This window comes from Galeopterus variegatus, unplaced genomic scaffold (genome assembly GCF_000696425.1).
Source record: "Galeopterus variegatus unplaced genomic scaffold, G_variegatus-3.0.2 Scaffold9, whole genome shotgun sequence".
NCBI classification, from domain to species: Eukaryota; Metazoa; Chordata; class Mammalia; order Dermoptera; family Cynocephalidae; genus Galeopterus; species Galeopterus variegatus.
The window spans coordinates 154146-170899 of NW_007726120.1; positions in this window are offsets into that span (position 1 = coordinate 154146).

Genomic DNA, 16754 nt, shown 5'->3' on the forward strand with positions numbered 1-16754 from the left:
GGATCAGGTGAAAGCTGAACTACCAGACATGTGAGTGAGGTTATCTTGGATCACAAAACCTTCTTCCTCCCACAAGCTATCAGCCGACTTCTACTGTGTGAGTAATCCCAGAAAAGACCAGCAGAAAGAAACTGTTCAATTGAGCCCAGTCCAGATAAATAACCTAAAGAATTATGAGCAAATAAATTGGTTGTTTTAAGCCATTAAGTTCTCAAGTGGTGTTTTACACTACAGTTAATGCCTGGTTTAGCATATTTAAAGATAAAATGCATTATGAGTTCATGTTAATAATTCCAATTCAAATAAGACTATAGGCTTGTGCTGTGGTTTGGATGTGACTTGTCCTTGCCAAAACTCATGTCGAAATTTAATCCCCAATGTGACAGTGTTGGGAGATGGGGCCTAGTGGGAGGTGTTTAGGTCATGGGGATGGATTCCTCATGAATGAATTAATGCCTTCCCATGACAATAAGTGAGTTCTTGCTTTCCTGGGAATGAATTAGTTCTTAGGGAGAGCAGATTGTAAAAAAAATAAAATAAAAGAGTCTGGATTCCTCAGTTTCTCTTTTTTGCTTTCTCTTTCACCACTTGATCTCTTTGTATATGCTCATTCACTTTTTTGCTTCTCTTCTATGTTTTGATCCAGCACATGGCCCTCACCAGCAGCTGGCCAGATGCAACACTATTCTCTTGAACTTCCCAGCCTGCAGAATCATGAGCTAAATAAGCCTCTTTTCTTTAAAAATTACCTAGTCTTGGGTATTCTGTGATAGCAACACAAAATTGATGGAGGCAGCTTATTATTTAATCTCTTACCTAATGCATCTGGATCTTCTTTCCTCTGCACTAAGAAGCCAGGTTCAGAACAACACAGAAGATAAAAATTACTCATTTGTTTAATTCTACATTATTCACACCAACAGTCTCTGAAAACATCAATAATCCTATTATTACCAATTATGGTTACTAAAAAAGTGCTAAAATGTTTTCAGTATGCATTCCCAGTGTCAGCGAGGTGGAAAAATAGGAAGATCCTGACTTTCCCTCCTCCCAGAAATGCACTAAATGAACATCTACATATGGATCAATTCCATCTGAGAGAAAGCAAGAAACTAGTTGAGAGACTTCTTCATGCCAGACAACCGACAAAAAAAATCCACACCAAAATGGGTAAAAAAGCTGAGACACACTCACGCACAAACCCCACTCTGGGCATAGTGCCTTACAATCAGAAAGCAATCCTCATCTCCCAGCTTCTCCCTGAGGAATGAAGGGTTTGAACCACACATATAGAATTCCAATTTTTGTGATTATTTCCAGAAGATTTGGGTCCTAAATAAGTTAGCTCTGAGAATGGAAGAGACTCAGCATTCCCAAGTTTTTCTAGCCACAGAGAATAAAGAGATGGTTTTAAGTGGATGTGTGAGCACTTCCAATGGCTATCTCCCAGGCTCGGTTTAGAGATAACAGGCAAAAACTCCCAGCTCCCATTTTCTCCCTGGAAAGGGTTTAACTGCACACTTGTTTAGCAGCTGCCTGAGGGTCTGGCTTCCAACTTGCTGCTTAGGGCAAGCAAATAGTAGATCCATAGGAGTCTGAATGGGTGTGTGGATGGTTCCCACGCCTTCTTTCCTGGGGTCCCTCTAGTGATTAACCCAAGACTGCAGACTGTCTCTGGAAGGAGTTTACACATCAGTAAGCACCCCGGCTTCTGTAGCTTTCACCCGAGAGAATGGTTTCTTAATCATCTAGCACTTGGAGTTGATGGAACTTTGCATTTGAAAGTCTACCTGGGCTACAGAGAACAAAGAGATGATTTTTAAGTGGGTGGACTTCCAGTGGCTATTCCCCCAGGCTCAGCATTGACAACAGGCAAAACATCTCAGCTCCCAGTTTCTCCCTGGATGGGGTTTGATTGCATACCTAAGGTCCTGACTTTGTCAGCTGCTGCCTATGCATCAGACCATTAATTAGCTTGCATCTGGGAGCTGACAGAGAAGACAATTAGTAGTTCTCTGGTAGCCTGGTTGAGCATATGGGCACTTCTCACAAATCCTCCTGCTGGCCTGTTCCAGAGATAGTCAATCCTCCAGCTAACCCACTTTCTCTGAGGGCAGACAGATCAGGCATCCACCAGGCCCCTTGGGGGAGCAAAAAGCAGAGCAATGGGTTAAGAGAATGTGCAGTCTGAACAAGAGTGTAGGCATTTGTCACATATTCTTTCTCTGTGTTAGAACAGAGCAAGTAAGAGATAAACTCAAGCTCCCAGCTTATACCAGACAACAGAAAGGAATAAAGAACATATCTAACTTAAAATACATATGCCAAACTTTTCACCCCACAACAGAAGAATACACATTCTTACCAAGTGCATGTGAAACATTCTCCAAGATAGGTCATATGCTTGGTCACAAACAGAGTCTTTAATGAATTCTAAAATATCAGAATCATACCATGTATCCTTTTTGACAATAATGAAATTAAACTGGAAATTGATAACAGAAAGAAAATGAAAAAAAATTACAAATATATGAAAACCAAATAACATTCTTGAACAACCACTGAGTCAAAGAGAAAAATCAAAGAAAATTTTAAAAATATCTCAAGATGAATGAAAATGAAAACACAACTTACAAAACATTAAGGGATGAAAGAAATGCATTACTACTAGAGGGGAAGTTTTTAGCAATAAATGCCTACATTAAAAAAAAAAAACTTAGATAAACAACATATCTTTTCATTTTGAGGAACCAGAAAATGAAGAACAAACTAAACCCAAAGTGTTAGCAGAAGGAAGGAAATGATAAATATCAGAACAAATATAAATCAAATAGAGAATAGAAAAACTAGGAAAAATCAAAACTAGAAGTTGATTTTAGAACAAATAAACAAAATCAGCAAACACTTAGCTAGACTAATTAAGAAAAAAGATTCAAACAAGTAGTATCAGACATTAACATGGATTATTCAGAAATACAAAGGATACTTCAGAAATAAAAAGGTTGATAAAAGACTATTATGAATAATTATGTGCCCAAAAATTGGATAACCTTAAGGAAATGGCTAAAGTTTTAGCAACATACAATCTACAAAGACTGAATCAAGAAGAAATTGAAAGACTGAACAGGTCAATAATAAATAAAGAGATTGAAGTAGTAATCAAAAACCTCTCAATAACAACAACAAAAAAAACCCTCAAGACCATTTGGTTTGATGGCTGAATTCTACAAACATTCAAAGGAGAGTTAACACTAAAACTTCTTAAAATATTCCAAAAAATAGAAGTTAGAGGAAACACTTCCCAACTTATTTGATTAGGCAAGCATCACTCCAATGCCAAATCCAGATGAAGACACCACAAGAAAATAAAACAGAAGCCACTGTCTCTGATGAACATAAACATAAAAATTCTCAATAAAGTACTAGCTAGCCAAATTTGACAGCTCATCAAGAAGATTATATACCGTCACCAAGTGGGATTTATTGCTGAGATGCAAGTTTGGTTTAACATAAATAAATCAATGTGATGAATGACATTAACAGAATAAAAGATAAAAAACATATGATCATCTCAATAGATGCAGGAAAAGCATTTGTCAAAGTTTAAACAAACTTTCATGGTAAAGTTCTCAACAAATTAGGAATAGAAGGAAATTTCTTCAACATAATGAAAACCATTTATAAAAAGCCTGTAGCTAACATCATAATCAATGGGGAAAAACTGAACACTTTTTCTCTAAGATTTGATACAAGGCCAGATACCCACTCTTGCCACTTCTATTCAATATAGTACTAGAAGTACTAGCAAGAGCAATGAGATAAGAAAAAGAAACAAAAACATTCAAATCAGAAACAAAGTAAAATTATCCCTGTTTGCAGATGACATGAACTTTTATTGTAGTCTCCACAAAAGATTGTTAGAACTAATAAATGAATTCAGTAAACTTCAAACTATATATCTGATAAAGGGTTAATATCCAAAATGCATAAGGAACTCACACAGCTCAATATCAAAAGGACAAATAACCAAATTACAAAATGGGAAAAGGACCTTAATACACATTTTTCCGAAGAAGACATAAAATGGCCAACAGGTATATGACAAGGTGCTCAAGACTGCTAATCATCAGGGAAATGCAAGTCAAAACAATGAGATACTACCTCACTCCTGTCAGGATGGTTATTGCTCAAAAGATGAGAGATAAGTGTTGGCAAGGGTGTGGAGAAAGGGAGAATGTAAATTGTTACAGCCATTATAGAAAACAATATGGAGGTTCCTCAAAAACTTAAAAATAGAATTACCATATGACACAGAAATTCCTGAGCTCTATATACACCCAAAGGAAATGAAATCAGCACCTCATAGAGATATCCACACTCCTGTGTCCATTGCCACAATATATTCACAATATATTCACAATATTATTCACAATAGCCAAGATGCAGAAAAAACAGAAGTGTCCACTAAGAGATGAATGGATAAATTACAAATATATTATAGAATATATACAGCCCTAAAAAATATTTATATATATATATATATAATATAAAATATAATATATATATATATATATATATTATTCAGCCTTAAAAAGGGAGATACTGTCATTTGTGACAACATGCATGAACCTGGAGGACAATGTGCTAAGTAAAAGAAGGTAGACAGAGACATAAAAATACTGCATGACTTCATTTATATGTGGAATCTTAAAAAATAAATCAAATACAAAGAAACAGTGAGTAGAATTGTGGCTACCAGGAGTGGGAAGGAAATGGGGAGATATAGGTCAAAGAGTACTAACAGAATTATATAGGATAAATTAGTCTAGAGATCTAATGTACAGCATGAGGACCATAGTTAATAATATTCTATTATATATGGTATATTTGCTAAAAGAATAGGTTTTAAGTGCTCTTACCACACACACAATAATTTAACTATGTGTGATGGTTGATATGTTATTTAGCTTGACTGTAGTAATCATTTCACTGTGTATATGTATATCAAAACATGGTACTGTACATCTTAAACATATAACAAAAAAACAAATTAATGAATTAAAAACATGCATTTCCCATTCTTGCATATGTTAATGTTTTATTATATCTACATCATCAGACTTTATAGTCATTACATACTATACTCTCTCCCATTTATATAGTCTTTACATACTATACTCTCTCCCATTTAGCCCTCATTTAACTTCAATTTTACATGCAAGTATAAATCTAATGCTCAACACAAACCCTCACATTAATGTTTCTCTGTCTGAAGTCATTCTCTAGGTGATGTCTTAGGATAAAAACAAGGCAACTATATGTATTAGTCTATTTCTGTTGCTTATAACATAAATATCTGAAACTGGGTAATTTATAAGAAAATACTTATTGCTTACAGTTTTGGAGGCTGTGAAGTTCAAAGTCCAGGGAATACATCTGGTGAGGGTCTTTGGTTGTGGCTTTACCAACAATGCAGGGGTCTCCAATGGCAGAAAATGGTGGAGCAGGAAAGAAAGAGACTTTCATGTACTATCCTTTTAAAGCCCTTAGAACCATGCCCATGACCACCATTATTAATCCATTCATCAGGACATGGTCCTAAGAATCTAATCACCTCTTGAGGGTCCCACATTTCCATTACCATAATAGGATTTCCCACCCTCAACAGTTACAATAGGGATCAAGTTTCTAATACATAAAACTTGAGGAATGCAATTCAATCCCTAATACTATATTCCCTGAGTTTTATTTGTTGATAACAGTTTGTGTCTTTCATAATTGAAAAACAGGTTTTTTTGATATAATAGCTGTCACAATTTTTCTTTAAGGATCTTATATATTTACTCTAATTTCTTCTGAAATAAAACATTCCTGTTGGAAAGTCTGATGGTAATCTAATTTTCTTTTACCCGTAAATCACATACTATCTTTTCCTAGATGTCCAAAAAATTTGCTTTTTCATTTTTTGAAATTTCAAAAAATGTGCTAGATTATGTCATGCTGTCTCAGGTATGTATTTCTGCACATCAAACCACTGCAAAACTTAATAATTCAAAACAGCAGCTATTTTATTAGGTTCCTAGATTTTGTGGGTTAGGAATTTGTAAGGTCACAAAAAGGACAGCTCTTTCTATTTATTTATTATTTATCTTAATTGACACATTGTAATTGTGCATGCTTATGGGATACAATCTGATGTTTTAATACATATATTTGTTGTATAATGGTAGTTAATGTAACCACTACCTCATGCATTTATCATCTCTTTGAGGTGAAAACATTGTCAGGTCAGGGTAGTTAATGTAACCACTACCTCATGCATTTATCATCTCTTTGAGGTGAAAACATTCAAAAGCCTCTCTTCTAGCTATTATGTAATATGCAAAACTTAACTATGAACCATAGTCATCCTACTGTTCCATAGAACACCAGAACTTATTCTTCCTATCTAATTGCAATTCTTTAATTTATGTTCTTTTTAGCTTATATTTGTAATAGGGCATTGTTGTGTTTATTCCTTTTTTGTCCATTCTAATTTAGTCTTCATATATACAATATTTTTTCTTTCATTTCTAATTCTTCCTTGAGTCTGCCACCTCGTTTCTAAGGTGTTCACATCTGAAACATACTGACTTTTCATATATGATATCATTTTTCTTAATATATTTTAGCTCATATTAAAACAATATAATAGTTTTTTGTTTTGTTTTGTTCTTTTGTTCTTTTGTTTTAAGCCTGACTTTCTGGTGGGCTTTCATTTTCTGTAGGGAAGTTAGTTTCCTTTATTTCTTTTTTTCCTTATAGTAACATTGTGTGGAATTTGACCCTGATATTTTTCCATTGCTGATATGTATGTGATTTTAGTTTTCATAAACTCTCGGAAGGGAGCTTGGCTCAAATCGCTTTTCCAACTTTAGTTTTGGATGGCGTTAAAGAGATGATGGCTTATTTTATGAAATTTTCTGGCTTTGTTTCCAAGCTTGCTTTCATCTAGATACTCTTTATTCCTTCATCTCCATTATCTGTTGTCCAAATCCTGCTTAATTTAGTTCTACTCTAATTAGCTTCTGCTTAGTATGTGGTACCCTTCTAGAAGAGAGTCTTGGGGCTGGTCTGTTTCAAAAGCTTACGATGTATAAAATACACAGATTTCTTCAGACCCTGCCCATTATTGCATTCACCCATTGTTGGAGTGAGTGAAATCCCTCCCTGTTTCACCTGTCTGTTTCCAACAGGCCTTTCGTATCTTCTACAGCAGATGTGTTGCCCATTTGGGGTTCCACATTCTCACTTCCATCAGTCACCCATTGCTTCCTTCTGCTTTTTTCTACACAGGGGGAGATAGCACCCAGTTGCCATGTATTGCCAGTTTAACTGTACTGTCCTATAATTTGCAGTTATGGGGGATACCTTGCCATCTAATTTTGTTATAAATTTTCAAGATGTGTGCTTAATTTGGCTTTCTAATCACTCTGCTTATATGTAGAGATTAGGAAAGACTCCCCAAAATATGCTGTCACCACTGCTGCCATTTTTCAAAAAAAATCCTGAACATGATTTCAAAACGAGTTTTCCAAATACCATTTGAGGAAGGGCAACATGATAATAGCCAGCCTTGAATGAAGATCACTAACACATCTAGTGTATTAAAATCAGGCTTAATATTTTATTCCAAATTTCATATTTGTTGGGCCTTAAAAAGTAACGCCACCTTAAGTGACATTACAAGTGGATTAATGTGGCAGCCTAAGATGGCGCAGGGAGGAAGTAGGGTGGGAGTGTCTGCGGGAACCTTGCCTTACCCCTTATTGGCCACACTCATGAACACTGCGTGATTGCAATAGATAGGCATTGAGACAGAACCCTTAAGCTGATTGGAGGATGTAAAGAACCTGACTTTCCCATTTGCCTTTAAAAGCAAGTGCTTGTGGGCTAATAAATGGAACTGCTTCGACAGAACCCCCCGCCGCGTCTGAGTGTCCTTTAATTGGGCTGTTTGGGGGGCCGGCGGTGTGCTCACCTCTCTTCACAGCTCTCTTTCCCTGTCTCCTTCCAAAGGGGACAGGAGGGAAAGAGGAATCCCGAGCCCTTTGCTCACCCACCAAAAGGAACGAGGCTAGGTCTGTACGGGTCTGCCGGAGGCGGACCTGACACATATTGAATACATTTCTCATAAAAAATGATAGAAAATAGTGTGGGACTCGTGTTATTTTTATTTTTACCATTAAATAATACTTTTTCTGTGTGCAATCCTGTCTTTATCAAAAAAGACTCAGTAAGAAAAATACCTGAATTTGTAGTGCCTCCTTTGTATCAGCTTTATAAAAAGAATGCAATGCCCCACACACATATATCTTTAGACTAAACAAATATCTAACAGCTTCTCATACAAAGGAAATAGTTTGTGAACTTTGAAAGAGACTAAGATCATTAGAGTATAATATTGAAGAAGTTCTCACATTATCTTAAGAAATAACATGAAAGTTTTTCTCACTGCATAATTTTCTAACAAAACTAGGAAATTGCTTTGTAACTATAATCTGTCCTTTGGTCTGTGAAGTTCCATACACAGCATTTCCTCCATGTTTCCAGGTTCACTTTTTCTGTATTCTGGGGAGATAGTGTAGTATACTGTTAGTAATCAATTCATTAGTAATCAAATTCCTGTAACAAAGGTATTTTCCCCTTTTGGAATGTTAGGGTAATGGCTGCTAGTCAAATTTCCTCTGTATTTCTAAAATTTACTAAAAATTCTATGCTTAGATATTTATATATTTTTTAATAACATTGAGTAAAGAAAAAATTAGTTATTGTTTTATAGGAATGTAACTTAATGTGTCTTTAGAGATCTTATTTCTTAGACAAGCATAGTTTATTATAGACTTTACTGATACGAGATACTAATTACATTAGTTTCATCATCCACCTCTCACTAAACAAAATATTATCCCCTCTAAATTGTATATTGAAGTTTCATTTTTATTGGAGCGTAATTAAAACAATTTAAACAACCTAAATTTTAATTTATTTAGAAAAATGTAGAACACTAATTTCTAGCTCTAAATTTTGTTCCAAAACAATAGTTCTAACATACATACACACATATACATGTACATATATAGAGAAATACGTATATGCACACACGAAGCAGAATCACTGTGCATAGATTAACAATTAGTCTGATTCTCATGAGACAGAACATACTCATATGCAACAAATTACGTAAAACAGATTTATTATTTATAGATAGGCAGCAAGGGACAATAGAAGCCTAGGATTCATTGTGAGCTGGCCCCCAAGTCTCAGAAAGCTGTCCAGGGAGGATGTGCAGTCTTGACTGCACATGCCACACTTGTACCACAGCTGAGGGGTATCTGAGAGATCATCATCTTGAGAGAAAGCAGCCCACCCGGGGTTTTATACTCTAGAGTTATGTGACTAACTGGGCTAAAGCACTGAAAAACATCCTGATTGTAGGAGGGACTGAAACAAAGCTTGGGCTGTTCCAATCAGCTCTTTCTTATCCCCCTAGGTGTGCTGGAAACAGAATAGAAAGTGAAGGTAGACAAAGTGTTTTACAAAAATTTAGTAAGGAGATTTGAATATATTTTCAAGGGCTTTAGCAATTGCTCACATAATTTTCTGAGATGTTTGACAATATTTTAAATGGTATAACTTCTTTTATTAGGATAGGGGCTATTCCTAGAACTCCTCATACTTAGATTTCATTTAATTATTTTCTAGTGAGAGAGAGATTGGATTCTGGATGATTTTTTCATATTAATATTTCTCGACCAGCTCCAAAAGAGACAGCCATAAGTGATGTCGCCAACTAGAATTCCTGACGTGAAATTTCCTAAAGCTCTGAGCTATCCTGGTAAGATGCTCCCAGTTATTCCACCTTCACACACACTAACGACCACACACAAAATCTGCCTAATGGGTCATCACAATTAATACCATCGGGACCTTTATCTCTGCTTAGGTCAGTCACCAAAGGAAGCATAATATTCCCAGGGGTCCTACATCATCTGGACCTCTACCACATTAACAGCTCTATGAATATTCTAGATTTCCACTCTCTAACCTCAAAACTCTTCTCTCTGACACCTTCTGGAACTCACAGACCTTCATCAGCTAAACCCTACATATGCAACTTCCTCTCTCAAAGTCTGTCATTTTGCTCTGAGATGTGGGCCTCCTCATTATTCCATTACCCTTCTGCAGTCCTTTAAAGTGTTGGCTGCTTTGTATCCAACAATCAAGTCTAACCATTAGGCATAGAGGTGGTTGATGCCTTTTTCTTGCATCTGATTTTCCTTGCAGGCCATTATTTCTTCTTTTTCTCTCCTAACATCAGCTTCTTTGAAGCTCATGCCATTAGACTGCACTCCCTGCTACTCTTCCTTACTACAATTAGCAGCAGACCTCTAGGACTCTCCAGCTAATTTCTTCAAGACATAATATGGAATTCTTCCATTAGAGATTTTAAGTGGTTTCAATAGATATTAGAGAATCTTGGTAACAACATGGTATCTTAGCGTTTGAACACCCTCACTTATAGTTAACTCATCCTGAACATGACCTTAGCCACTCACTGCCATCATCATGCATTTAGACCATGTTTGTACCAATAACTGCAGACATCTCAATGTTCTTAGATTCTCTTTTCCATCTTTATAATGATTCCCTTTAAGAAACCCAGATTCTTTGTCTTTTATATTCTGTCATACTCCTTGTGAATGTCAAACCTTGTTAAATTCAAATCTTGATCAACTCTGCAATTGTCCCCAAGTCACCTAACACAGTGATGCTGACTATCATTGTTTTAAGTTCATTAAATTCATCACTGCTAATTAGAAAGTGATCTTTATCTTCACCCAACAAGCCTACTACATTTCCATAGTCAATCACTCTCACTATCTGCCAGGTGACCATTTCACTCTTTCCTCTCTCGTAAAATGTGTAGAACCTCCTGTCAATTCCTTATTCTCAGCTAATGTGCATGCCGTTTTATATCACTGATAAAAATAAGCAATAATATGACTTTGCTTTTTTTTATGTCACTGAAGAAAGAACAGTTAGAAGAGAAATTCTACATGTTCTCCCACTAAGCTATCAACCTATGCACTCTGACTTCCCTCCTTGTACAAGGTATGTGCTATCATCTAAGATGACCACTCCATTGCAATGAATTATATCTACTCTTCATTCAATGACATCAGTTCTGAAGTTGTTTCTTCCCCAACATCATCAATTTTCCTTTTATTGTCTCAGTCCCATCAGCTTATAAACATGCTATTATAATTCCAGCTTTTTTTAAAATTCTATTTTACTTCTCACTTAAGATGTTGTCTTCATCTCATTTCTCACCTCTACTTCTAGCAAAACTCCTCAACAAAGTTTTGTATATTCAGTGTTTGCAATTCCTGACTTCCCATTCTATCATGAATCCATTTGGCTCCTACTATTCCACTGAAATTGCTCTCATTCTAGTGTCTAATCATATCCACGTTGTCATATTCAATGGTGATTCTCTCAGGACCTATTTTAATTAATCTATCAGCAGCATTTTAAGTAATTGATCACTTCTTCCATTTTGAAATACTTTATTCACTTGGCCTACAAGATATACAAAGCTGAATATTTCTAAGTTCTTGTCTTTCTAACCTCTAAATGTTGGAGCAATCCAGGAATCATTTCATAGATACTTCTACTCTTAAATAGACAAATTTACTTTTTGGGTTATCTGAACTAGCCTTTAGTTTGAAATACTTTCTTTGAGCCAGATACTCCCAAGTTTATATCTTCAACCTAATTCTGCCCTTTTCTATAAACGTGATACTCATATATCTACCTGCCTGTTCAAGAATTGAGATCTTAGGAGTCCCCAAATTAACATGTTCAAAGTTTTTATTTCTTTACATAACTTACTGCCAAAATCTACTCATCCCTGAATCTTCCTTGACTTAGTATATGACTGTTGTATTCTTCCAAAAGCTCAGGCCAAAAACTTGGTCATATTCTTGACTTCTCTTTTTCTCTCATATAGCACCTGTAAATCCAGGATCTAACCACATCTCTTTTTCACCTCTTATACCATCCTAGCCTAAGTAATCATATTTTGCTTATGTTATTGTGAAAGGTTACTAATAGTTTTCCTGCTCCCATTTTCATTTCCTACCCTCTATCCTCTCATGGGTAGGTACAGTAACCCATTTTTAAATTAACTTATTTATTCTATTTTATTTATTCAACATATATATCAAGTAAATGACTAACAAATAAAGAGAAAGAAAAAAAGAGAGAAGAATCCATGGCTATAGAGCAGAGTAAAAGAGAAACAAATTGGAGAGCAGAGGAAAAAACTATGTACTCAAATAATTCCTTAAGTAACTGAGGAACATCAGAAGATAATAGAAAAGGGAAAGTGTATTACAGTAAGATTGCATTTGGCAAGTTACTTTTCTCTTAGCATAAGTTTTTGAAATGCAGTAAGTAGAATTCTAAGGTGGCTCTCATGATCCACATGCTTAGATGTGCATACACCTTTTCCCTATTTGATCAGACACTAATCTAGGAGCTGCTGTAAAGGGTTTTGAAGATGTAATTAAATTCCCAAATTGGATGACTTTAAAAATGAAAAGACTATCTGGTGGGCCTAACCAAGTCAAGTCAGCCCTTAGAAATCTTCCTGGTGATGAAGATTTGAATTGCAAGGGGAATTCTCTATTGCTGGCTTTGAAAACAGAAATGGTATACCAACAAATGCAGGTGGCTTTTAGGAGTTGAGTGACTCCCAATTGACAGTCAGAAAGGAAATGGAAACCTCAGTCTACGAGCACAAGGAACTGAATTCTTTCACAACCACCTCTTTAATGACCTTGCAAGAAGAGGACTCTGAACTCCAGATAAGAAAGCCTGACTTCCACTTTGATTTTAGCCTTGTGACACCCAGAGCAGAGAACCCAGTTGTGCTTTGCCTGACCTACAGAACTGTGTGCTGATAAATATGCATTGCTTGAAGTCACTAAGTTTGTGGTAATTTGCTATGCAGCAGTAGAAAATGACTACATTAATCTCTAAAATGGGGATTTTAATATTATGTCTATTTATGAGATCAAAAAAGGCAGCAATTATTTTTTTAATAGAATATGTGCAGTACCTCTAAATTTGAAGACAGGAAGTTGTAGAGAAAGATATGGACTACATTAATCTCTAAAATGGGGATTTTAATATTATGTCTATTTATGAGATCAAAAAAGGAAGCAATTATTTTTTTAATAGAATATGTGCAGTACCTCTAAATTTGAAGACAGGAAGTTGTAGAGAAAGATATTGGCAAGACACTTAGCTGCTACAATGGAGGTTTTGGAATATAAAATAGAAGACAATAGCTGCACTCCAAGGACATTAATATGCACCAGGGAGGTATGGCTTGGTATGCAGAACTCCTGGATTATAAATGCACATCCATCATTAAATTCTTTGACAAGATACATATTGTTGTATTGAAAATTTCCTAAGATACTTAGTAAGTTTACTTATTGCAATATATCTTAGATTTTATTTAGAAAATAAGAAAGAGCTACTATATCATTGAATTCTGGCTAAGTGGCAGACATAATAGATACTCAAAATGCCATATTGAATCCTCCAAACAAAAGGAGAGAATTAATATTAACAATCAGGGCAGGATTTGTCTTATGAATTCCAACAAAACAATGTCATCTATTCTGGTCTTCAAAGGAAAAGTCTCCTTTAGAATCTAGAATTTCTAAAAAAGTATTGGTGTACAAAAAGGTATTTGAATTTTGAATCATCAGAAGTCGAGTCTTAGAATGAGTATAAAGTCAGTGAAATTGCCATTATTTATCATTTTCTCTGAAGTTTTATAGCTGGTGAACTTCTTTTAAATTGTGACCATTTCGGGCCGGCCCGGTGGTGCACTGCTACAGTGCGCCGCTTGGGAAGTGTGGTGGCGCTCCCGCCGAGGGTTCGGATCCCACATACAGACCGGCCGCTCACTGGCTGAGCGCGTTGCGGGAGCAACGCCGAGGGGTGCGATCCCGTTGCCGGTCCCGGTCTGGTACGGGCGCGACACTGAGGGTTGCGATCCGTTGCCGGTCATGAAAAAAGACAAAAAAAAGGAAAAAAAAAAAATTGTGACCATTTTGGGCCGGCCCGGTGGCGCACTGCTACAGTGCGCCGCTTGGGAAGTGTGGTGGCGCTCCCGCCGAGGGTTCGGATCCCACATACAGACCGGCCGCTCACTGGCTGAGCGCGTTGCGGGAGCAACGCCGAGGGGTGCGATCCCGTTGCCGGTCCCGGTCTGGTACGGGCGCGACACTGAGGGTTGCGATCCGTTGCCGGTCATGAAAAAAGACAAAAAAAAGGAAAAAAAAAAAATTGTGACCATTTTGGGCCGGCCCGGTGGCGCACTGCTACAGTGCGCCGCTTGGGAAGTGTGGTGGCGCTCCCGCCGAGGGTTCGGATCCCACATACAGACCGGCCGCTCACTGGCTGAGCGCGTTGCGGGAGCAACGCCGAGGGGTGCGATCCCGTTGCCGGTCCCGGTCTGGTACGGGCGCGACACTGAGGGTTGCGATCCGTTGCCGGTCATGAAAAAAGACAAAAAAAAGGAAAAAAAAAAAATTGTGACCATTTCTTATATTCAGGTACACCCCTAACATCAAGTTTGAAGCTTCTGACCTTAAACATTTTATGCTTTCTCTCTAATAACTTTCTCAGGTCAATATTCCATTCTCGAATCTCTCTTTAGTTATGTCTAATCTATTTATTGAGTGTCTCAACTTTATTATAACACATACATTTATTGCTAGAAGTTCTATTTGTTTATTTAGAAAATTTGTTCATTTTATGTTATAGTCTCTTTATATTTAATCAATTAACCCCCCCCCCCAGTTGTTATCATATTATAATAACTCCTTAGAATTTTAAATTATATTCTTCTGACACCTACTTCAGGAGTATCATTTCCTTGTGGGTTTTGAATTTTTTATTTTTAGGTCATATGCATTAGTAACTTTCAACTTTTCCTGTAGTTTCCTATGCACACTAGATGGTGGAATTGTTTTACAGACTGATTTTTTTGTTTTTTCTCTGGTATCTTAGGATGTTCACAGTTCCATAACTCACTGATTAAATTCTTCATTTGAGAGACCAGCAACATGGGTAATATAATCTGAATTCATTGTTGGAATGTACAAAAAAGGCTGGGGCTTTAATTTTCATGAGTCTATTTTTTCTTTTACCTAAAGACCTAGGCAGTTATAAGCTTCTTTATCATTTCCTTGGATGAATGGAATACAAATTTACTTTCTTTGGACTGGCCAAAGCATATTTGTTCCACAAGCATTGAAATTTGATCCCCTTATCCCCAGTCCTTATATCTGATCCAACGTTATCTGCATTTATGTGACATTAGTTGAAAAGATTCCTGCTCTGACTTTAAGCACTCTTTTCATAACCCTAGACTTCTTTCTTTTGAGCACAGTTATACATTTTAATGAAAAGCAATCCTCTTTCACCCATCCTAGGTGAAAAGGAGAGGCTGTGAATTGTCAAAGCTATTACATGAATGATCTTAGGAAAATGATTTGAATCTTATGTGTACTTCAGTTTCCTCATCTGTTAAACTGAAATTTTATTTTCCATTTAGAAGGGTTTTAGGAGGATTGAGGATGTCTTTTTTGCATTATATTGCTTAGGGACACAGTCAGTTAAAAGTCCATTTATAAAACCAGGAGACAGCCATCTGGCAAAGTCTGAGACAGAGCTTGGGTGCTCTTACTTAGAAAAGACTGGGACAGTGAATAGGCTGTGGAGAGAAAAACAAGTACTGATTATCTGCAGGATTATCATCGTACAGAGAACTTTCAAATTGAAAACTATATCTTTAGACATTTACTTACCAAACACAGGCAGGAATTAATGACTCCAATATCTACTAAATTAAATAATTTCATATTAATGTTGTGCTGGAGCCTGCATTACTGGCTCATGAATGCCAGTTGTTAAATATTTGGGAATTTTGTGATCCATTGGTAGCATGAAATCAACCATGGAGGATGTATTTATACCACAGAAACTGGTAAACACTACAAATCAGATCATAAACCAATTAATTAATTAATAGTCATACAATTTCCTATTAGTTAATTATATTCCATCTGACTTTTATTATGATAAATTTTTCTAATTTTAACAATTTAAATTATTCCTACAATTGTAAAGAATAGATGTACACATCAAACTGGAACAACTTGAGAAGAGCCTGAAAACCTAGGATACAATGAAATTTTTAGAATTACTTTAGATCTCATCTCACTCAACTAAATAGTACTACTGTGTGGCTGAATTTTTGACTTCCCCCACATGCAAGAGGGTCTCATTGTAAAAGCATGGTGTTCTTAAAAGATCTGTTATTAAAAACGAATGAAATACTGCCATTTGCAACAACATGGATGGTCCTTGAGAGAATTATATTAAGTGAAACGAGTCAGGCAGAGAAAAAGAAATACCACATGTTCTCACTTATTGGTGGGAGCTAAAAATAAATAAATAAATTCACTCACACACACACAAAAATAACTGGGGGGGGGAGGGGAGGAAGATATAACAACTACAATCCTTTGAAGTTGTTACAACAAGCAAAAGGAAAGGATGTTGTTGGGTGGGAGGGGGGAGAGGGAGAAGGGAGGGAGGTTTCGGTGATGGGCCATAATAATCAA